Genomic DNA, 23,841 nt, shown 5'->3' on the forward strand with positions numbered 1-23,841 from the left:
GAAAATGAAAATTCTTCAGTGCTTAGAATAGATAGACTATACACATGAATGGACTCAATAAATACCTGTGTAGTGAATGTATATGGCATTCAAATTATAGAGGGATAGAGAAATGTATTCTTTTTTGTCAATTATGAATATAGAGAAAGCTTAAGTTTTGTCTACTTCTGAATGCACCTTTGCCACTGGAACTGGTACATTCCAATTCCAATGCTTATGACATTTAATATTTTGGCTTCTAAATGGATATAACATTTCACTATACATGCCATCATTAGATTACTTTTATCTTAAATAGAAAGAATATTTTATTTTTGAATTTTAAAAGGTCATTTTTCCCTTACCTGACTAAAACACATCTTGTTCAAATAATTTTATTTCCAGTTCCTTCTACTGGAAATTGAATAAATTGAAGCACTGTTCTTTTATAATGTATGATAGGCTTGTAAAAAGTGGCTGCAACTTTACTGCAGCTGGGGGAAAAAAAAATCTATAAATCAATCGGTGGCAGCTTCCCCAGCCAAAGATAGCTGTATGTCTTTTAAAATTTTAGCGAAGATTAAAACTTTATCATTTCAATGCATTGCTCAATTTAACATCACTCAATTTAACATAATGTTCTCTGGAGAATGATGAAGGATAATGATATGCTAACTGTAAAGATGTAATGACAAATGTCTGGGATGGAATCTATCCTGGTTTGAAGATTTTTTCTTTTTAAAATGCAAAGGGTCTTATATAGGCTTCTGAATATTGTTCTGTGATAACTAGCTAATAAAAGTATAGCCTCGGACTTCCTTGGTGGCACAGTGGTTAAGAGTCCGCCTATCGATGCAGGGGACACCGGTTTGTGCCCCGGTCCGGGAAGATCCCACATGCCGCGGAGCGGCTGGGCCCATGAGCCATGGCTGCTGAGCCTGCGCGTCACCGCAAAAAAAATAAATTAAAATAAAATAAATAAAAAAGTATAGCCTCATCTGTTAACTGGAAATGATGAGACTTCTGATAAAAAGTTAAAGATACCATCTACGATAGATGTTTAATAATATGAATGACTCTTCAATTTTACTGATTTTGTGCTGAAGCTGTACTGATATTGCAGCTCCATTAATGAATGTAAAAAGTAAGCTTCAGCAATAAGACAAAGGAAATATACCTTGAATCACTGATTAGGACATACCCTAAATTCATTTAAATCTTATAAAAATTTGATTTAGGTGTATACATATATATATGGAGATATATATGGAGATATATAAGGATATATATTATATATATATATATCCTTTTTCGTAAATAGATTTTGATTGTATGCAAACACTAACAACTGATATTTTTTATTGAATTTATGCATCTGTTTAATAAGTTTCTCCTGTGATATCAAACACTGTATTTCCCTATAATTCTTACCCAATATATGTGCTGAGTTCTTCCTGGTGTACATAGAAAGTTACTGAGTGACGGACTGTAAAATCATTAAAACTGAATATCTCCTTACTACAAAAGAGATCTTCAATTAATGTGGATTATTTTTCACAAAACTCACAAAATAAATATTATACTTTTGTAGGCCAATGGGGATAAAATTTTGAAGGTGAAGTTCATATTTTAAGAAGCAACATTCTTTTCTCCCTTTTATCTTTACAAACTCATTCATTATCCCTCCCCTACCATCTTCCCACAAGAAATTTTATTATAGTCTTCTTGCTGCACTGATCATCAATTCCTCTCTCATCCTCCCACATTCCTCATTTTACTGGTTAGAGATTTTCAGTCCTTTAGCCTGACTGATACACTAGAATTTGACTAAATATGATGCTCAATATCAGGAACTGAAGGAGAGTTTTCCTGGAATATCAAAATGCGATACCCAGATGTCTACTGGGTTCCCGTATATCTCTGGGTACCCAAAGTGCTGCTTTACATCTTTTGCTGCAGAGAACAGTGTCCTTTCTTATTGAAAAATGATCTGTATCTTACACCATGAAGTTTTATTACTCTAATGTACTTTACTTGCGACAAGAGCAAAAGACCCCAAAGACACTGTAATTGAACCAGTGTGACTCTCTGCTTACTCTTCTCGCCTTGGGAAGTCATGCTATGTGATATTTACATTGATTACTAATACAATGCTACATATACAATCTAAATGCTTAATACAAGACCTAGTGTTGTGACTCAGTCAACACTAAATGAATGCAAGCTGGTGAAAATAATGTTGCTATATTTCTAATTGGCTTGTTGGTTTGCAACCTCCTTGGGTGCTGCCCAAGTGTAATCAGCAAGCACCCCTGTATGTGGAGGACAGGGAGAGACTGAAGAAAAGGCAGACTACGTCAGATTGGTAGGTGGAAGTTTTAACAAGCAAGGGAACTTACGATGCTTTTCTTGGGCAGCGACAAGATTAATAGATTTCTTCACCTATTGGGCAGAATCTTAAAAGTTTATATAGAGGTATTAACTGGATTCAATCGCATGCACAGTTCACACAGCCTCAACACCACATTCCTATTTCAAAGCTGTATCCTTGGAGTAGCTTCTGGGAATGGGGGAAGCAAGCAGCACACACATTCCAAGGACAGGGTAGGGGGTGGGGAGCCTCCAATTGCCCAGGTTCAGCTCGTGGGTCAACTGGCAGTCACATCTTCTGATGACCACCTCCAACATGGCTTTGAATAGAAATTATACAATAGGAACATTAAAGAAATGGATAAAATTTAGTTCAAATTATTGCAAGTGCAACATAAATAGGTAAAGTAGACATGTAAATTTGTGTACAAGAAATGATAAAATTTCCAATACCTAAATTGTGGGAAAAGTAAATGTGGACTGGAAACATGCACAAGAAGCTGCCACTGTCAAATATTGCCTTGAATATGAATTATGAGAAATGCATACCAGACAAAAAGTATTGTGTATGCATGTGTGTGTGTTTGTGTGTTTGTCATGAAACTCCTATTCAGCACTTTGCGTTGGAAAATATCTGTTGATTATCATATTTAGAGACCTTATCTTGTAAAAAGGAAGAATACTAGAAAAATATAGAATGAATGTTCTGCCTCTTTGCAATTCTAAGTGAGATAGTCTTTGAAAACTCATAATTCAGAGGAATTCATAGTAAAGAGCATCTTATAAATGAGATCAAATGATTAAAAAAATGGTTGGTGATGAAAAGATATCAGAAAACTTGAGAAGCTTGTGACACCCAAAGACGCAGCTGGAAACTCTCTGGAGCATTGCTATAAACTCTCATTACCCTAGCTTGATGACAATTGTTCATGCTTTTCACAGCTGTTTGAATTGCCAGAGCAGCTGTTACCTGCAAAAGATTATTTGAAGAGATTTGTCTTCTGTAGACCAGCCAATAGCCCTCTTAAAAAGACTGACATGCAGAGAGCAAATAATTCAGCAACAGAAGTAAAACAGATACTAAATTAAGTCTGAGGTGTCAATTAAAGAAACATTGATAATTCATGGGGATTAGTGTTTTGATTTCTCAAACTTGTCTCTCTCAAACCACTAAAGTGATTTCTGTAATCAATTTCTCCCTCCTTTAAAGGAAGAATAACTTTGGCAAATTTATAATTAATTGTGATTTGGTATCTTACATAGATAAGTTGTCTTAATTACTTACTATCCTGATAACTGTTAAAACTGAACACTGATTTCTTTTTTTTACATTTTTTGAAAGAAAAGAATCTTGGCAAAATTATCTTTATCTGAAAATTTATAAACATTTTAAATTCTTTAGTTAATTTTTAGATGTTTAGCATTGAACAGATGATCATGATCTGCTGAAAGTTCACTGGTAATTTTCCACCTGTCACGGAACTCTGTTTTGAAGACACTATAAATGGCTAATTGTTATTGATAGCATTATTTTTTATCTTTTTTATCTTATTTAATCTGTAGATATTGAATTTGTTTGAATGATCTTAATGAAGTTCAAAACACTGTGTCAAGTCCAGAGAATTCTGTTGTTCTGTGTGCCCTACAGATTTATGTAAATTATGTGTCTTTTCTTTAAGCCCTTTAATACCAAAGTTCTTTCATGTAAGAGTATTCCTTTTGATCTCTCTAATAATACAAGTGTGTAAGAGGATTTTGTGAAGGCTTTTCAAGCGTCTTATTCACTTCCTAGTATCCTCCTAAGTTGTGCACACAAAGGGTGATATGGCAAAACAATGAAGAGGTTTTTTTCCTGTAATATTAAAAGATGGCAATTTGTAAAGTTTAAAATAACACTTCAAGTGACTGAGTTTGCTATTTATTAAGGCACAGGATAGGGCTAAATATACTTAACTTATACTCTCACAAAGTAATTTTGTTATTATGAACATAGTTTTTGTCATGAAATAGCTAATATGTTTGTTCCATCTTTATAATTTGTAGCTATTTTTTTCTTCATAGTGGAATGTCCATAAAATTTAAAGTAAATATTTAAGAATAGTGACATAATCTAATCATAATATAGTCCTTGTTATAGGGCATCTATACATCTATATATCATATTTCTTGTAAAATTTAGACATGTAATTGCATTCAATGGAGACATTCTGAAATGAACATATGAAAATTTATTTCATTTAAAAAAAACTGTTGATGACTTCAATTCTATAAAAAAACACTTTTTATAGAACTACTTTTACAATTGGTTAAAGTGTTTTCAGTATTTGGATTTGTACAACAGAGTTTAAAATTGGAATCCATATGATTATTTTAAAATAAGGCCCATTATTTTGAGATAATGAAGCATTAATAGTGCATTTGGCATTTCTAAAATAACTAGTCTTGACTAGGGAATGGACTACAAAGAAGAATAGGGAACAGACATAGCCTAAGAGAATTATGTTGTCTATATTTGACTTAAATTTTTAGATATTTTTACTTTGTTATAGTTTTTTGCTGATTTGTTTGTCCTTCAGGGAAAATAATTATTTTTCACTTAACTCTAAGTTTAAGACAAAAGTGTGAAAATGTAAATAAAACTAGTCTTTCCTCTTCCATTTAAAATTTGTCATGTTTGCTATATTTTGGTTATTCTACTAAATGTTTCATATGCAGTAAAATATTCAATTTTCATAGCAACCCTAAAATATAGATATTATTATTATTTGATTGTTTGAATTTTAATTTTGGGAGTAAATTTGTATATACTGAAAAGCATAAATATTAAGTGTAAAATTTCATGAATTTAGACAAATGGAATCAATAACCCTCAATAATCAATAATCCTCTCAGTATATATATATATATATATATATATATATATATATATAGAGAGAGAGAGAGAGAGAGAGAGAGACATATATATTTATATACACATTTTATATATATATATACACACACACACAGTCACACAAACACACATATACATGTTTGTCTCCTACTCCCAGAAATTTCCTTATGTTTTTTTTGTTTCTGGTCAATTCATCTACCAGAAGCAACCACTGATTTTTTTAAAATCATAGATTAAATTGTCTCTTTTCTAGGCATTAATAAAAATAGAATCATATACTCTATTGTGCCTGGCTTCTTGTGTTGAGTAGTATAGTGTCTGTGAGATCCATTAATGTGATTGTGTATTAGGCATTGTTTTAAGTGCTTGATAGTATTCTACTCCCTGAATTTATCGAAATCTGTCTATGCATTCCCCTGCTGATGGTTGTTTGGATTGTTTCCAGTTATAAACGATTATGACCATTTCTGTACAAGTTATTTTGTCAATATACGTATTTATTTTTCTTGGCTAAATACTTAGGGATAGAATTGCTGAGTCAAAGTGTAGGTGCATGTTGAACGTTAAAAGAAAGTTAAGACATTCAGACCTGGGCTTTTCCCTGTGAACAGACTTTGAGTAATAATTAATCTCTTCACTTACAATAGCTCTATACAGATTATCTATTTCTTCTTAAGTTTGTTTGGTAGTTTGTGTCTTTCTGGGTATTTGTCCATTTCATATAAATTATTTAATTTGTAAATATACAATTGTTCAAAATATTTTTTATACTTCTTTGTATTTCTGTAATGTCCAAGTAATGTCACCTCTTTGATTAATGAGTCTTGTAATTTGAGACTTCTCTTTATTTTTCTTGGCTAATCTAGCTAAGGTTTGTCAATTTTGTTGATCTTTTCAAAGAACGAACTTTGGTTTCACTGGTTTTCTTTTTGGTTTTTCTATTCTCTACTTCATTAATTTCTGCTCTAATCTTTATTATTTCTTTTCCTGTGCTTGCTTTAGGTAATGTTTGCTGTTCTCATGTCTTTTTGTTCCTCTAGTCCTTCTTTGCTGCTTTATTTTGTGTTAAGTGAATATTTTCTAATGTAGTATTTTAATTTCTTTAATGATTTGTTCACTTTTGTTTTGTTTTGTTTTGTTTTGTTTGCTTTTCTTTTTGTTTGTTTTTTAGTGATTGCTCTAGAATTTCCCATATATATCTTAGCTTACCAGCTTCAGGTTTATGCTATATTTGAAAAGGCATTTTTAGTGTCTTTTATAAGTACAAAACTAACTTTACATGTGTTATTTCCTTATTGAAATGGATTCCTAATTACCACTGGGGTCACTTGCTTTCTGCCTGAAAAACTTCTTTTAGTATTTCATGTAAGGCAGTTCTGCTCCCAACAAATTCTCTGTTTTTATTTAACTATATAAGTTTTTATTTTGCCTTCATTTATCAAAGGTAGCTTTTCTGGATATGGATTCTCAGTTGAGATTTTTTTCTTTGAGAATTTTGACTGTGTTATGCCACTCTCCTCTTGCCTGCATTATTTCAGCTGAGAAGTTAGCTCTTAGTCTCATCAGGTTTCCCTTGTAACACCCAGTGATTAGAGCAAATATGTTTCATTGAAATACTGAGCTGTTTCCAATAATAGAGAAAACTCTGGATAGGTTGGTTTTCTTGAGAGATGTTTCTTTCTTTCTAGGGAGCTCTGGTATCAGTATAACTGTTGCAATTTTTAACTTATGGGAAACTATCCTCTATGAAAGAAGTGTTTCCATTATATCCTTATAGACAGGGGTCCAGAATAAAAAATCCCAATCTTACCCCTCACAACTATTTTATTAATTTTGCTTTATTTAGTTTTTCTCATTTTTATTTGTATTTGATTTAATTTATTTACTTCTCTCTACCACATCTGCCTCTATCTTGCCTTTTCTGTCCACTAAAAAGAGTATCCAAACAGGACTTTCTGCCTCCAATTTTTGTTTGTGTCTCGTTGTCTTCCACATTGCAGTAAGTTACCTTACTGCTATGCAAAGTTGAAAATACTTTTCCCTGCTTAAAAATTTTGGGGGCTTCCCTGGTGGCGCAGTGGTTGAGAGTCCGCCTGCCGATGCAGGGGACGCGGGTTCGCGCCCCGGTCCGGGAAGATCCCACATGCCGCGGAGCCGCTGGGCCCGTGAGCCATGGCCGTTGAGCCTGCGCGTCCGGAGCCTGTGCTCTGCAACGGGAGAGGCCACAACAGTGAGAGGCCCACGTAACGCAAAAAAAAAAAAAAAAAAATTTTGGATGACTTTCTATTGCCCCTATGATAAAAATGAAACTCATTTGCTGTTTAGAAGGCTTTCCAATATCTCATTCTTATCCATTTATTTTCTCTTACAGCTTGACTCACTTCTCTTCACACTCTAAGTTCTAGCTATGCTGAACTCTTTTCATTCCTTGAACACACCATATTCACACTTATCTCTGAGCTTTTGTGTATCTTTCCCCTGTGTGGAACTTTATCTTACCTCTCCTTTTTTTTAGTGTCTCAGCTCACCTCACCTGTACCAGTTTCAATGTCGCTCTTTTTGAGCAAATTTTTGTATATAATTCCCACCCTAGTTGCACTCCTAAAAACATAATTTTCCTGTTAAAACATTCACCTGTGGAGGTAGAAACCACTGGTTCCTTGTACACTATTATTTTCCACAGTTGTCACAGTGCTTAAAACAATAGTAAACCCTTTTTAAAAAATAATATCTCCAATGACTGTGGCTAATCTTTAAAAATAATTGGACATCAGAAATTTTGAAAATACTGCATACTTGAGAATAGATGCTCTTGAAGTTCTAAAGATGTAATCTGAAGATTTGATGCTGCAAATAATTTATGTAATTATTCACATATATTTAAGTTTAGTAGAATTTACCAAAATGTGATTCAAACAAAATGGTCGTTCAAAACTCCAGTGAATTGCTATGTAACCATGAAACCTAAAGAGCAAACTTCAACTAAGTTACACTCTCATGTAGAAAGCATATAGTAAATTTTGTATTCTCCTTCTGATAAGAATATTACTACAATAGTAAAATTTTTATTTTGAAAAAATGAAGAAAAACTTTACATATGTCTTTGATTGAAGAGTTACTAAAACATAGTTTTCAAAATGTATAAGACTGATTTTGGCTCTTTGTCAGAAACCTCTTATTTTTCACTTCTATTTTGGGTAATTTTACTGATTTCCCTACTTTCATCACTTTTCTATGGCAGTCTGTGAGGCTTTCCTTGGCTAGTTAGAATAATTATACATTTTATATACCGGTAAGGTTATTTAAAACAAGATCAATGAGACTATATTCAGTGGAACATTTACAGGACAAAAATTATGAGTGAATTTAATTTTTCAGTTGAAGTTTTTAGTTTGTAGAAGAAATAAGATTCATATTGTGTTCAGAAAGAAATCTCTTAGGATTACTGACTTACTTTTTTCCAGTTTGTAGAAACAAATAAGGCAAAAAATCTCAATCATTTCTTATAATCAGGTAAAATCATGCCAACCATATAATGGTACAGATGTAAATCAGTGAAAACACACAGTGTGTACTTGATACGTGTTATTATGTGAATAAATTCCTTTTCCCACAACAAACATTAAAGAAGCAGTGCAATGATCACAATCTTGTTGTTTTATTTAGAAGAAAATAGTTATTTTTTGTTGTTGCTAAGAATATTAACAAAACTTCCTGTTTTCCTTTGAATATATTCACTGCATCCAAAAAATGGACTCATTTCCCCCAAACTAGTTTTCCTCCTATATTATGAATCCTGATTAATGACACCTCATCCACATTTAACCAACTTGCCAGCTTGTCTTACATGACCCTTTTAATTCAATAAACTGTTGGATCCTTTTTGTTCTACCATTTTAATCTTTATTGGTTTCATTCTTTCTTTATTTCCTCTATTACCACCTTCATCCCATCCTTTCTATTTATCCTTAATTTCTGCAATGGATTTTTATCCAGAATATCTTGTTGATGCTCTAATTTTTCACACTGCTGTTAGAGTTGCCTTCCGAATCTTGTTACTTTCCCTTTTAAAACGTTCAGTGACTCCCTCTCACCATCAAGATATCGTCTAATTTCCTTAGCATAACTTGAGATGATATTCTTTATTTGACTATTGTATAAACTGTTTCAAGCACACTGATCAAGTTTTTCATTCTAAAAGAAGTTTTACATAAAGAAAGCAGGAAGATTTATTTGTGTATAGTGGACAAAAAGAAAAGCATGTTACTTCCTCCTTTTATTCCCTCACATATCTCTTACCTTTTTGGTTCCAAAGTCAGGTGATTTTGCAGTCTGGTTTAGCATAGATATCTTTTCTTCTTCAGGATAGATATGGTAATAGATATAACATTAGGGAATTCTGTTAGATCATGCCTTGACTGCACAGGGTTCTTATTTTTAGTTGTTTCATTCAAAAGTGAAAAGCTATTTCTGGTCATCTGAACACATAAGTTTTGCATGGCAACTGGATTCAATCCTCTATTGCATGCCTGTTTCTGAATTGGTAACTCATTTGTCCCTAGTGCATTCAACCAAGAAGTGGAATTTATTTACTGTCTGTTTATTTAATTATTTATTCCTGAGACTTACACTGTTGTGTAGGGTCTTATTTTTTATTTGCTCAATTCTACTTGCATAATGAGACAATCTTATTAAAATTTAAAAATGGAATATTCTTGTAGTTGACACTGGCTGACCAAATTGGGGACGTAAATTTTTCTTTCTTTTACAGTTCAGGATGTTCACTTGTATGATAGGGACATGGTTAGTTTCTATTTCAAGCAAATTTTTCCATAAAACTAACTGTAAAGTATGTATAGTGAGAAGGGCAAAGGGGATTCCCCAGAACTCATAAAAATTATACCATTGCAGATTATTTTTGTTAATTTATTGAAGTTTCTTATTTCACTAAAATTATCTATTTTGTCACAGATATTTTCTCATATAAGGGTGGTTGTTTGACTTTATTCATAGTGTATGATATCATCTAACTTCCATTACAAAGTTTTTAGATTGTTTTCAGGGTTCCTTTTTCAGCACTATGACTGGTTGACTGTTATAGAAATAAAATGTTTATAATCTGGAGAAAGATTTTAAATTATAAGAAAGAATATTATAGTAAATATTTTGCTAAAATCATGGCAGAAATTGTAATTTATATAAACAGCACTTGTTTCAAACTAAATTTACATACTTTGGTTGCCATTTTATATTTGCCAGCTGACGCTGACTCTTCATATGGGAATAATGTATATATGCAGCTTCTAATGATTTGGTCCGGCAATCTTTAGGTTATGCAATTACAGATTAATTTTCAAACAAAATTTGCATTTGAATTATTTCAAACTTTGTGAAAAAAGAGAGATATGGTAGATCTATAATAGTTTCAAATGTACTACATTCTCCAAAGTTAGCTGCTTAATATTCCTCTCTTCTCTGTACTTACATGTGCTGTGTACTATCAAGAGATGGAGTTGGTTTCCCTTTTTCTTATATCTGGATTGAACTTGCTTTGATCATTAAAATGGACAGAAGTGACAATGTTCCTATTCCTTTCATAGCTCATAAGATGTCTGGTAGTTTCTGCTAGATGACCATCTATCCTTCTAGAGGAAGAGAGATCATAAAGAGGGAAGTCAAGGCTCACAGCCAGCATCAATTGCCAGGCATATGAATGAGGCCTTTCTGGACACCCAGCTCCAGTCAACTTGTAAGCTGCATAAAGCCTCAGGCATGACCCAGATAAGTCTTGTGCAACAGAACACTGCAGGGATTCTTGACCTCCAGAATCATAAAAAATAATATGTAATAGTTTAAAGATTTTTAGGAAGTTTGTCATAATTTGATGTATGTATTATGAGCATTCACTTTAAATGAGGTTATTGTCTCTGCAATTCATAAACAGATTATATTCTTTATTTTCTCCTTAGATGAGTTAATCAGAAAGAAAATTATAAGTAATCTAATGTATATTTTTTCCTGTTGTCCTGATAACTATTCATAATATTGTCGTTCTTTTAAAATATTTCATACTTCTCTTTTATTTTCTATGTAAGTACATGTTATTGATACAATTTATTTCCCCTGAAATATATATACTAGTTCTTCTTCTTTAACTTCTGCTTGCCCTTCTAAATAAATGTCGAGTCTGCTCCTCAATAGTTATTTTCTTAATTCATCCCACTGAATCATTCCCTCCTCTCTCTTTACTCTCTTCATGTTCAGAAATACGAGTAATCACACTTTTGTGTTTTGCTTTACATCTCTGCCAACCGTTACCCAAGCTAAGCAGTTAATCCTTGTCTCCTTCATATTGTATGTCAAGAATCAGGTGATTATTTGATAAAATTTTTGAAGAGTCTGATTCTCCCCTTACTTGACAGCCTACGAGTACACAAAATGTACAAAAGCAATCTACAAATTGTAGGGTCTTCACTAATATTGGAAGGATAAACAACTCTTATATAAGTAGACAGCATTTTTCAGAATAATTTCACTAATCATTTTGCTACCTGCAGGTAGCAACCTTCTTTCAAATCTCATTGTAATCAAAGGCAAAAAAAAAAAAAAGCAAAAAACTTCCATTGTAAAAATTAAATAACATGGATAGATTTGTACATATACATAGTATATATTCTCTTCAAAAAAATTGAAAAGAAAAGGCGAATGACTAAATATTGATCTGTTGCTGTCTCCCCTAGAATTTTTTGTTTGTTAGCCTCGTTATTTGCTATTATTGCTCAGTTGCTGGAACAGCAATAAGACTTATGTATAATAGCCACTTTTATTATGTGCCAGTAGGTGATTAATAAGCCAAGTACACATTATTGTCAATGGGATAGTGTATATGAATGTGATTCTAAACAGAGAAGGAATCATACTGTAACGAGGTAATGGTAGTGTTATTGCTTTTATTGTAGTTATTTTTAAATAGGAGTTCCTAAGTTAAAATGTTGTTTTAAAAAAGTTGACAGTCATCTGAATAAAAACAAAATAAAATATTTTAAGGGGAAGATTATGGGTGGATATTTCTAACACTAAAATCTTTTAAATACAGTAATCCTGCTTCCCTGTGGAAAATTTTGAAGACTAAGGGAAAAATCCTGGATATGCCTTCATAAATATAGTCTGTACTTACACAGGCACATAGGATATTATTCAAGGAGAGAAAATCTCCAGTTCCTAAAATCTGAAGGTATTGGATGTCTATAACCAATGTTTCCTTCTTACCTTGTGTTTATCTTTTACTGACCTATTATTAGAATTTTACAACCATTTTTGTTTTACTTAATTTTCTTTTTTCTTTATTTATTTAAAAAAATTATTGGAGTATAATTGCTTTACAATGTTGTGTTAGTTCCTGCTGAGCAGCAAAGTGAATCAGCTATACGTATACATATATCCCCTCTTTTTTGGATTTCTTTCCCATTTAGGTCACCACAGAGCACTGATTAGAGTTCCCTGTGCTATACAGTAGGTTCTCATTAGTTATCTATTTATACATAGTGGTGTATATATGTCAATCCCAATCTTCCAAATCACCCCACTACTCCCCCTTTGGTATCCATATATTTGTTCTCTACACCTGTGTCTCTATTTCTGTTTTGCACATTTTATAGACTTTTGATTTTCTATCTGCACAGTACTTTTGTGGTCTGATATCACATGGTATTAATATGGTTGATTCTTTGGCCACATATTGGCATCTATTATGTCAGACTCTCCTGGGTGAAGCCCAGAAAGTGGTATTTTGAACCAGTCCTCTCAACTGATTACACTTGAAAGTTTCAGCACAATCCTTCTCTAGACTCTATAGAGAAAGGAAAATTATCCTATTAGTTCAGCTATCCTTATGTAACAGAAAAAAATGAAAAGATAGATGTTGTACCTTTGATAAGGGTAAAGGGGAAAACTGGGTGAGAGTATATTTTATTTTTCAGATTGTAAAGCTGTCATGCAGACATGCTTAGTATTATCAGTGTTTTCTAGCACATTTATGAGGAAGAGTTATAGTTTTAAAAGACACTGGATTATTAGTGTATCATCTAAATTAATTCAAAAATTTATATGAAACCTTGCATAACATACTAGAAATTAGGTTTTTCTATTTTTCTTTAATTACTATATTTTTCTATTTACTAATTTATTTCATAGAAGATGTCCTAAAATTTTCTTGTTGAAGGTTTTTTATTAAGTAATTAAAATTATATTGGCAATGATATTGCAAAACTTTACCTAACTTTATGTTCATTTCTCATATTATTTTACATTTTGGGAATGGCAGCCATTTAATATGTTTTTCAGTATCTCTCCAAAAATACCATCTCTATACAATGTTTTATATACTATCTTATCTGACACTTCTCAAAGGTTCCTTGTATATTACAATCTATAGCCTCTAAATGAAATACTGTTTTCTTCTTACCCAAATAACATATCAGTCAGGGACCTGACAGTCAAGGCTTATCTGTTGTAGTCAAGGATAACCTAAATGGGAAAAGAACTTGAAAAAGAATAGATACATATATATGTATAACTGAATCACTTTGCTGTACACCTGAAACTAACACAACATGTTTAATCAACTATAATCCAATATAAAATAAAATTTAAAAAAAGGATAAAGAAACCAACAAGGAAAAGTTAAGCAACCCAGGATCAGAAATATCCAAATACTTTTTCACACCAGTGTGTCTTACTGTCACTTCAGCCTGGATGGTAACAGTGTCTAGAAAGAGCTGTACCAATGAGAGAAAAGCTACTCAGTGGAAGACATGACCATTGGTAGAGGAGCAGTCCAAGACAGAGGGATGGAGGTAGGGAGATATGACTATTTACTTCCTTCTTCCGTGCCTTATGCCCCCTATTGGTCAAAGCCAATCAGATGCCAGAGGGAAAAATGAGTCTGAATGATTAAGTTCATAATGGAGAACCTCTCAGGGTACAGAACAGGTCAGAGAGGAAGATGGATTTGAAAGGGGAAAATCTGTGCTTGTCCTTTGTTTAGACAGAAAAAAATCAGGTCAACAACTCAGAGGAAATATAAAAATCTCATTTGTCTCTGTATTTTTTGCAAGGGAATATCATAACCAGTAGATTTCAGGTAAGGTAGCAGGAAAAAATAGATTTTAAATAATTATTACTGATACAACTTCCACTTCTGTCCTTTGTCTTGAAGGTATAAGATTTTATTCAACAGTCCTTCTACCAGCATTCCAGGTTCCCTTACTCTCATTAGCCTCTTGGTGTGTTGGGGAGTGTTATTTGGTATGCCTTATAGGGACAAGAATAACAAGAGGCAGCCCAGAGAATGCCCAGAATCCTAAGTATAGTCTTACGTGCCTCCACTTCTCTCCTTATAATCAAGATTGATCACCTAGGCAAATACTTGGCGAATTTCTCTTCTTAGTTCTTGAACTGAATTGAGAGTGTCTGCTAATTCAATAGCTGCAAAACAGGGGATGTGTTGATTTGCCATAGTTATGATACCACATCTGGAACCATAGCTGTAATTATTGCCACTGCCTGAATAAATCTGTGATAACCCACAGTTACTCTCCAAGATCCATCCAATTTTTGCACTGGTCAAATAGACAAATTAAACATGGATATGATAGGAATTATCACTCTAGCATAATTCAGATTTCTTATTGTACTAACAACTATAAAATTCTCAAGTATTCAGTGTTGATTTTGGTCATTATGTTGGTGAGAGAAGGGAAGCAGCTCTACTTGGCCCTGCCTACAAAATTAGCTTTCACTATTCTTGTGAGATTTCTCAGTTAATAAGTATGTATATCCATTACACATTTTGGAATGAGAAAACAACAGCTTAATTCTACGATCCCACCAAACCCTCTATGACATGTACTGAGACTCAGACTCCATCGGTCACCTGAATTCCATTAACACCACCCTAACTAGAAGACCATAGCATTTCGGTTTCCCAGGAAACAGGAAGTCATATCAATTCAAAGACAGGAGGTCTGGGTATTTTCCTTTCCAGAGGGATGAGTCACTCTGATATATGGCCAACATTCCCTGTGGGGGTAGCTTAGACAAAAAGGAGGAATAGGAGTGTACATTTTAGTGTTTGCACTGCAGAGTTCATTCTCAGAAAAACGTGGTCTGACCCTTAAGTGTCGCTGTGTCTCTGAACTGGTTTAATATCCCAGAAAATATGACTGAATATAGGCCAAAAATGTATAAACAAAACATTTCAAAAAAGTATATTCTGGAATGGGCAGAGCTGGTGAATAAATAGCATGACCTCTCTTTCTTCCTTCCCTCTACTCTCTCGTTGGTGCCTCCCTTTGATTAACTTCAAGCAAAAGATAGATGGCAAAAGGAGTAGGAAAACAAAACCCAGGAAACAGAGCAGCAGTTGCAGTGTTAGAAAGAGAAACAGAAAAGTAGAGAAGTATCATCCTACAGAAGAGCAGTGTGGCTGACAGGGTCTTGGTGTTCTGGCAGTGTGTCAGGCCTGAGCCTCAGAGGTGGGAGAGGCGAGTTCAGGACATTGGGCCACCAGAGACTTCCCAGCCCCATGAATATCAATCAGCAAGAGTTCTCCCAGATATCCCCATCTCAATGCTAAGACCCAGCTCCACTCAACAACCAGCAAGCTACAGTGCTGGATACCTTATGACAAACAACAAGAAAGAAAGGAACAAAGCCCCACCCATTAGCAGAGAGGCGGCCTAAAATCATACTAATTTCACAGACACCACAAAAAATACCACAAGAAAAGGTCCTGCCCAACAGAAAGACAAGATCCAGCCTCATCCACCAGAACACAGGCACCAGTCCCCTCCAACAGGAAGCTTATGCAACCAACTGAACCAAACTTACCCACTGTGGGTAGACACCAAAAACAACGGAAACTATAACCTGCAGGCTGCAGAAAGGAGACACCAAACACAGTAAGTTAAGCAAATTGAGAAGACAGAAAAATATGCAGGAGATGAAGTAACAAACTAAAAACCCACCAGACCAAACAAATGAAGAAGAAATAGGCAGTCTACCTGAAAAAGAATTCAGAGTAATGATAATAAAGATGATCCAAACTTGGGAAATAGAATGGAGAAAATACAAAAAATGTTAAGCAAGGACATACAAGAACTAAAGAGCACACAAGCAATGATGAACAACACAATAAATGAAATTGAAAATTCTCTAGAAGGGATCAATAGCAGACTAACTGAGGCAGAAGAATGGATAAGTGACCTGGAAGATAAAATAATGGAAACAACTAATGCATAACAGAATAAAGAAAAAAGAATGAAAAGAATTGAGGACAGTTAGAGATACCTCTAGGACAACATTAAACCACCAACATTCGAATTATAGGGGTCTCAGAAAAAGAAGAGAAAAAGAAAAGGACTGAGAAAATATTTGAAGAGATTATAGTTGAAAACTTCCCTATATGGGAAAGGAAATAGTCAATCAAGTTCAGGAAGCACCAAAAGTCCCATACAGGATAAATCCAAGGAGAAACACACCAAGATACATATTAATCAAACTAGCAAAAATTAAATACTAAAAGCAGCAAGGGAAAAGTAATAAAAAACATACAATGGGATCCCCATAAGGTTGAGAGCTGATCTTTCAGCAGAAACTCTGAAACCCAGAAGGGAGTGACAGGATATATTTAGAGTGATGAAAGGGAAAAACCTACAACCAAGAGTACTCTACCCAGCAAGAAGATCATTCAGATTTGACAGAGAAATCAAAACATTTACAGACAAGCAAAAGCTAAGAGAATTCAGCACCACCAAACGAGCTTTACAACAAATGCTAAAGGAACTTCTCTAGGCAGGAAACACAAGAGAAGGAAAAGACCTACAATAACAAACCCAAAACAATTAAGAAAATGATAATAGGAACATACATACTGATAATTACCTTAAATGTAAATGGATTCAATGCTCCAACCAAGAGACATAGACTGGCTGAATGGATACAAGATGAAGACGTTTATTAATGCTGTCTACAGGAGACCCACTTCAGACCTAGGGACACATACAGACTGAAGGTGAAGGGATGGAAAAAGATATGCCATCTAAATGGAAAACAAAAGAAAACTAGAGTAGCAATTCTCATATCAGAAAAAAAATAGACTTTAAAATAAAGACTATTACAACAGACAAAGAAGGACACTACATAATGATCAAGGGATCAATACAAGAAGAAGATATAGCAATTGTAAATATTTATGCAACCAACACAGGAGCATCTCAATACATAAGGAAATTGCTAAGAGCCATAAAAGGGGAAATCGACAGTAACACAATAATAGTAGGGGGATTTAAGACCCCACTTTCACCAATGGACAGATTATCCAAAATGAAAATAAAAAAGGAAACACGAGCTTTAAATGACACATTAAAAAAAGATGGACTTAATTGATAATTACAGGACACTCCATCCAAAAACAACATAATAAACTTTCTTCTCAAGTGCTCATGGAACATTCTACAGCATAGATCATATCTGTGTCACAAATCAAGCCTTGGTAAATCTAAGAAAATTGAAATCATATCAAGTATCTTTTCTGACCACAATGCTATGAGACCAGATGTCAGTTACTGGAAAAAAAAAACTATAACAAATACAAACACATGGAGGTTAAACAATACACTACTAAATAACCAAGAGATCACTGAAAAAATGAACAAGGAAATAAAAAAATACCTAGAAACAAATGACAATGAAAACACGATGACCCCAAACCTATGGGATGCAGGAAAAGCAGTTTGAAGAGGGAAGTTTAAAGCAATACAATCCTATCTCAAGAAACAAGAAAAATCTTAAATAAACAACCTAATCTTACACCTAAAGCAATTAGAGAAAGAAGAACAAATAAACCCCAAAGTTAGCAGAAGGAAATAAATCATACAGATCAGGTCAGAAATAAATGAAAAGGAAAATAAGGAAACAATAGCAAAGATCAAGAAAACTAAAAGCTGGTTTTTTGAGTGGATAAACAAAATTGGTAAACCATTAACCAGACTCATCAAGAAAAAAAGGGAGAAGACTCAACTCAACAGAATAAGTAATGAAAAAGGAGAAGTAACAACGGACAGTGCAGAAATACAAAGGATCATGAGAGATTACTACAAGTATCTCTATGCCAATAAAATGGGCAACCTGGAAGAAATGGACAAATTCTTTTTTTTATTAGTTTCTGCTTTATAAAAAAGTGAATCAGTCATACATATACATCTGTTCCCACATCCCTTCCCTCATGCATCTCCCTCCCTCCCACCCTCCCCATCCCACCCCTCCAGGTGGTCACAAAGCACCGAGCTGATCTCCATGTGCTATGCGGCTGCTTCCCACTAGCTATCTACCTTACATTTGGTAGTGTATACATGTCCATGCCTCTCTTTTGCTTTGTCACAGCTTACCCTTCCCCCTCCCCATATCCTCAAGTCCATTCTCAAGTAGGTCTGTGTCTTTATTCCCGTTTTACCCCTAGGTTCTTCATGACATTTTTTTTTTTAAATTCCATATATATGTGTTAGCATACGGTATTTGTCTTTCTCTTTCTGACTTACTTCACTCTGTATGACAGACTCTAGGTCTATCCACCTCATTACAAATAGCTCAGTTTTGTTTCTTTTTATGGCTGAGTAATATTCCATTGTATATATGTGCCACATCTTCTTTATCCATTCATCCGATAATGGACACTTAGGTTGTTTCCAGCTCCGGGCTATTGTGAATAAAGCTGCAATGAACATTTTGGTACATGTCTCTTTTTGAATTATGGTTTTCTCAGGGTATATGCCTAGTAGTGGGATTGCTGGGTCATATGGTAGTTCTATTTTTAGTTTTTTAAGGAACCTCCATACTGTTCTCCATAGTGGCTGTACCAATTCACATTCCCACCAGCAGTGCAAGAGTGTTCCCTTTTCTCCACACCCTCTCCAGCATTTATTGTTTCTAGATTTCTTGATGATGGCCATTCTGACTGGTGTGAGATGATATCTCATTGTAGTTTTGATTTGCATTTCTCTAATGATTAATGATGTTGAGCATTCTTTCATGTGTTTGTTGGCAGTCTGTATATCTTGGACAAATTCTTAGAAAAGCACAACCTTCCAATATGCCAATAAAATGGAAAACTTGAAGAAATGGACAAATTCTTAGAAAAGCACAACCTTCCGAGACTGAACAGGAAGAAATAGAAAATATAAACAGACCAATCACAAGCACTGAAATTGAAACTGATTAAAAACATTCCAACAAACAAAAGCCCAGGACGAGATGGCTTCACAGGCGCATTCTATCAAACATTTAGAAAAGGGCTAACACCTATCCATCTCAAACTCTTCCAAAGTACAGCAGAGGGAGGAACACTCCCAAATAATTCTATGAGGCTACCATCACCTTATACCAAAACCAGACAAAGATGTCACAAAGAAAGAAAACTACAGGCCAATATCACTGATGAACATAGATGCAAAAATCCTCTACAAAATACTAGCAAACAGAATCCGACAGCACATTAAACTGATCATACACTATGATCAAGTGGGTTTATCCCAGGAATGCAAGGATTCTTCAATATACACAAATCAGTCAATGTGATACACCATATTAACAAACTGAAGGATAAAAATAATATGATAATCCCAATATATGCAGAAAAACTTTTGACAAAATTCAACACACATATGTAAAAAAACCCCTCCAGAAAGCAGGCATAGAGGGAATTTACCTCAACAAAGTAAAGGCCATAAATGACAAATCCACAGTCAACATCTTTCTCAATGGTGAAAAACTGAAACCATTTCCACTAAGATCAGGAAGAAGACAAGGATGCCCACTCGCACCACTCTCATTCAACATAGTTTTGGACGTTTTAGCCACAGCAGTCAGAGAAGAAAAAGAAATAAAAGGAATCCAAATCAGAAAAGAAGTTACACTGTCACTGTTTGCAAATGAAATGACACTATACATAGAGAATCCTAAAGATTCTACCAGAAATCTAGGAAACCTAATCAATGAATTTGGTAAAGTAGCAGGATACAAAATAAATGCACAGAAATATCTTGCATTCCTATACATGAATGATGAAAAATGTGAAAGAGAAATTAGGGAAACACTCCCATTACCACTGCAACAAAAAGAATAAAATACCTAGGAACAAACGTACAAAAGACCTGTATTCAGAAAAGTATGAGACACTGATGAAAGAAATTAAAGATGATACAAACAGATGGAGAGATACACAGTGCTCTTAGATTGGAAGAGTCAACATTGTTAAAATGATTATACTACCCAAAGCAACCTACAGATTCAATGCAATCCCTATCAAACTACCAATGGCATTTATCAAAGAATTAGAAGAATAAATTTCACAGTTTTTATGGAAACAGCCAAAGAAGGCTCCAAACAGCCAAAACACTCTTAAGAAAGAAAAACGGAGCTGGAGGAATCAGGCTCCCTGACTTCAGACTATACTACAAAGCTACAGTAATCAAGACAGTATGGTACTGGCACAAAAACAGAAATATAGATCAATGGAACAGGATAGAAAGCCCAGAGATAAACCCATACACATATGGTTACCTTATCTTTTATAAAGGAGACAAGAATATACAATAGAGAAAACACAGCCTCTTCTATAAGTGGTGCTGGGAAAACTGTACAGCTACATGTAAAAGAATGAAATTAGAAGACTTCCTAACACCATACACAAAAATAAACTCAAAATGGATTAAAGATCTAAGTGTAAGGCCAGACACTATAAAACTCTTAGAGGAAAACATAGGCAGAACATGCTATGACATAAGTCACAGTAAGATCCTTTTTGTCCCACCTCCTAGAGAAATGGAAATAAAACCAAAAATAAACAAATGTGACCTAATAAAACTTAAAGGCTTTTGCATAGCAAAGGAAACCCTAAACAAGATGCAAAGGCAGCCCTCAGAATGCGAGAAAATATTTGCAGACAAAGCAACTGACAAAGGATTAATCTTCAAAATATACAAACAGCATATTCAGCTCAATAGCAAAAAAACAAACAACCCAATCAAAAAACGTGCAGAAGACCTAAACATACATTTCTCCAGAGAAGATACACAGATTGCCAACAAACACATGGACGGATGCTCAACATCACTCACCATTAGAGAAATGCAAATCAAAACTAAAATGAGGTATCACTTCACACCAGTCAGAATGGTCATTATCAAAAAATCTACAAACAATAAATGATCTAGAGGGTGTGCAGAAAAGAGAAACCTCTTGCACTGCTGGTAGGAATAAAAGTTGATACAGCCACTATGGAAAATAGTATGGAGGTTCCTTAAAAAGCTCAAAATAGAACTACCATACGACCCAGCAATCCCACTACTGGGCATATACCCTGAGAAAACTATAATTCAAAAAGAGTCATGTACCACAATGTTCGTTGCAGTTCAATAGCCAGGACATGGAAGCAACCTAAGTTTCCATTGACAAATGAATGGATAAAGAAAATGTTGCACCTATATAGTATGGAATGTTACTCAGCCATCAAAAGAAATGAAATTGAGTTATTTGCAGTGAGGTGGATGGACCTAGATCTGTCATACAGAGTGAAGTAAGTCAGAAAGTGAAAAACAAATACCACATGCTAATACATATATATGGAATCTAAAAAAAAAAATGGCTCTGAAGAACCTAGGGGCAGGACAGTAATGAAGATGCAGACATAGAGAATGGATTTTAGGACACAAGGAGGGGGAAGGGTAATCTGGGACAATGTGAGAGAGTGGCATGTCCATATATACACTACCAAATGTAAAACAGATAGCTAGTGGGAAGCAGCCACATAGCACAGGGAGATCATCTGGGTGCTTTGTGACCACCTAGAGGGATGGGATAGGGAGGGTTGGAGGCAGACGCAAGAGAGAGGGGATATGGGGATATATGTATATGTATAGCTGATTCACTTTATTGTACAGCAGAAACTAACACAACAGTCTAATGTAATTATACTCCAATAAAGATGTTAAAAAATAATAGTAAAAAAAAAAAAAAAAGATCGATGGCAAGAAAACACTATTGATATGGACCTTAGAGATTGACCTCAAGGTATAGCAACCAAAGTAGCTTACACAGACCTGGTGGAACAAAAAGAATAAACATCAGAAAAGCAAGCCAATTATATAGAACCAACTCTTCTCTTAAGTGTGAGATTGGGAATCCACTACAGTTGAAGAAATGGCTTAGATAGACCTTTATACTTCACAGAACCACTAATCATAAGCTCCAAATAAGTGAGAAAATGTTTTAGTCAAATTACTAAGAAATTTTTGAAACATCTGGGAATATGTACATTTTTTCTTTAGAGTTGTGCAGATTGAATAATATTATGTGATAATAATCCGTTAATAAGAGTAATAATACTATATGCAATTGAGAGTAAAATAATATGGTGTTCCATGCACAACTAAAATCTGTGCATAACAATGCACTTAATTATAAAAACTTTCCACAAGATCGCTACTGATTTCACAGACATTTTATGTTTCACTTAAAATGAAGCTTAGAATTTACATCATTTTTAGTAAGCACATGTTCTCCGTACCATCTTAGTTAAAAAAAAAAAAAAAAAAACAGGCACTGCCATTCTTTTATTTTTGAATAGAACCTAGTGGTAAAATGACTTTATCAGAATTGATCCACTGTCTTAATTCAGAAACTGTCTCTATTTTTTACTGATATCTCAGTTATGCTCTTTGTTCCATATAATTTAACAAATGTTTATCAGCACATTATAAAATCAGTCTAAGCTAATATCCCAGATATTAATAATTCCTCATAATTTATAATGTGAGAAGTTGCTGATTCCATCTAGGTAATCTGGCATGCCAAATTTTATAAAATATGTTTGACTGTAATCTAATATAGAAATATAGATTCACATCTTCTACTAGAGCTGCTGTCTGGGGGAGTGATTATGAAAGAAAGAGGCATGAAGTGAAACAAGAATGGATCTGGCATACACAATGATTCATGACATGACTCAAAAGTAGGAGGAAACTTATAAATCATTCCATTTCTTTCTAAAAGTGTGTTAGCAGATTTTTATTGATGCATTTAAAAGATCTCCATGTGACAACATCATTATAAAAACTTAGAAGCAATGGTCCTACAGGGGAAACAGGGGAAACTCCAAAATAACTCTTACTGTGTTTGGCTGAACAATCCCAATTGAATGATTATTCTGGATACTTTGAGTCTTTTGAAGCTATATGGCTTTAGAGTTCCATAAACTGGAAAAATGGAGTTCACTAATGACATTGCTCAGCTCCTGAACTAAGGTGTCCCTAAAATAACATTCCTGGGACATTTCTAATTGCAGTGTTGAGGTCACTTCTGAAAGCACTTAGATTTGTTCTTGTCAGTGAAGTGGCCCTGACTTTTCTACTAGAATTGCTTATAGATTCACAGAATCACCTCTTCATATAAATCTGTGGCTTAAACCCTGTTTTTAGACATTTTCAAAAGAAAAAATCATCTATCATAGTTATATAAAATATATATGAATTTCTAATATTTCTTCA

This window comes from Mesoplodon bidens (genome assembly GCF_964165515.1).
Source record: "Mesoplodon bidens genome assembly, chromosome: 5".
NCBI classification, from domain to species: Eukaryota; Metazoa; Chordata; class Mammalia; order Artiodactyla; family Ziphiidae; genus Mesoplodon; species Mesoplodon bidens.